Source organism: Dipodomys spectabilis, unplaced genomic scaffold, assembly GCF_019054845.1.
Source record: "Dipodomys spectabilis isolate Male_0828 unplaced genomic scaffold, ASM1905484v1 ptg000435l, whole genome shotgun sequence".
Classification (NCBI taxonomy): domain Eukaryota; kingdom Metazoa; phylum Chordata; class Mammalia; order Rodentia; family Heteromyidae; genus Dipodomys; species Dipodomys spectabilis.
In genome coordinates this window covers 330,597-331,649 of record NW_024871112.1, presented here as the reverse complement: position 1 = coordinate 331,649, position 1,053 = coordinate 330,597, and the positions used below count along the sequence as shown (strand labels likewise).

At 35.4% G+C, this 1,053-nt stretch overlaps 1 non-coding gene across 1 annotated transcript; it reads left to right on the top strand.

The window, feature by feature from the left end:
- Positions 1 to 701: 701 nt before the first annotated feature.
- On the top strand, positions 702 to 808 carry LOC122097784. Its single transcript, XR_006145590.1, has one exon. It is a non-coding gene; the product is annotated as a U6 spliceosomal RNA (small nuclear RNA).
- The last annotated feature ends 245 nt before the right edge of the window (positions 809 to 1,053 follow it).

The following is a 1,053-nucleotide window of genomic DNA, read 5'->3' as shown; positions in this document are numbered from 1 at the left end:
GCAACTTCTCATTAACAAAGTTTCTATAAATTCTGAAATGTACATACTTAGTACTATACGTCTGCTAACATAAATCTTAAATACATTATAGAAAATTTTATACCTGCCAAACAGTCCTAATTTTGGCATATAATCTTAAAATTAAATAGATATAAAACACTAAAATTTTTGACAACCCTTAACACTTGCTGCTGTGTTCATTATGACATGTGCCTTGTATAGAACAATTGAATTATTTCCCCTACACATCTCTTGAACCACAAATATCTGGAATTATTTTGTTTTTAACATGTCCATCTTGACATTATTCTTAAATGTGTTGCAACAATGAGAAGTACAAGTTGTCATGTCCAAAACGAACTTTACAATGTTGGGGGGGGGGGGGCTGGGGGGAGGGAGGAAGGAGAAGGATTGGGATTAGGGGGGGAGGGGGGAGGCTGGGAAGGGATGTGAAGGATAAACAAAGGAGGAGGCTGCAATGCTTGGTAAGAAATGTACACATTATCCTGCCCCTGTAACTGTAACTCCTCTGTACAGTATGTTCACAAATAAAATTAAATTAAATTAAAAAAAAAAAAAAAAAAATGTGTGCTTATGTAAGAAGTACATGGTTCTAAAATTTCACAATTCTTCTAAACTTACTTTTTGTTGAATTGCCTAGTTTAAGAAAATCAATTACACTTTATATATAAAAATATTCTGTGCTCAATTCAGCATCACATAAACTAACATTGTAATGATACTGAGAAGATTAGCATGGCCCCTGCGCAAGGATGACAGGCAATTTCCTGAAGCATTCCATAGTTTTACAACAATAGATCCTGGAGGGGATGTGGACAGAAGGGAACCTTACTGCATTCTTGGTGGGAGTGTAAACTTTTTCAACCATTTTGGAAATTAGTATGGAGGTTCCTCAAATGACTCCACATAGATCTCCCCTATGATCCAGAAATCCCACTTTGGGGCATTTACCCAAATGATCACAAACAAGACCATACTAAAACTACCAGCACAACTACATTTATTGCAGCATTATTTAAGATAACTAAGATA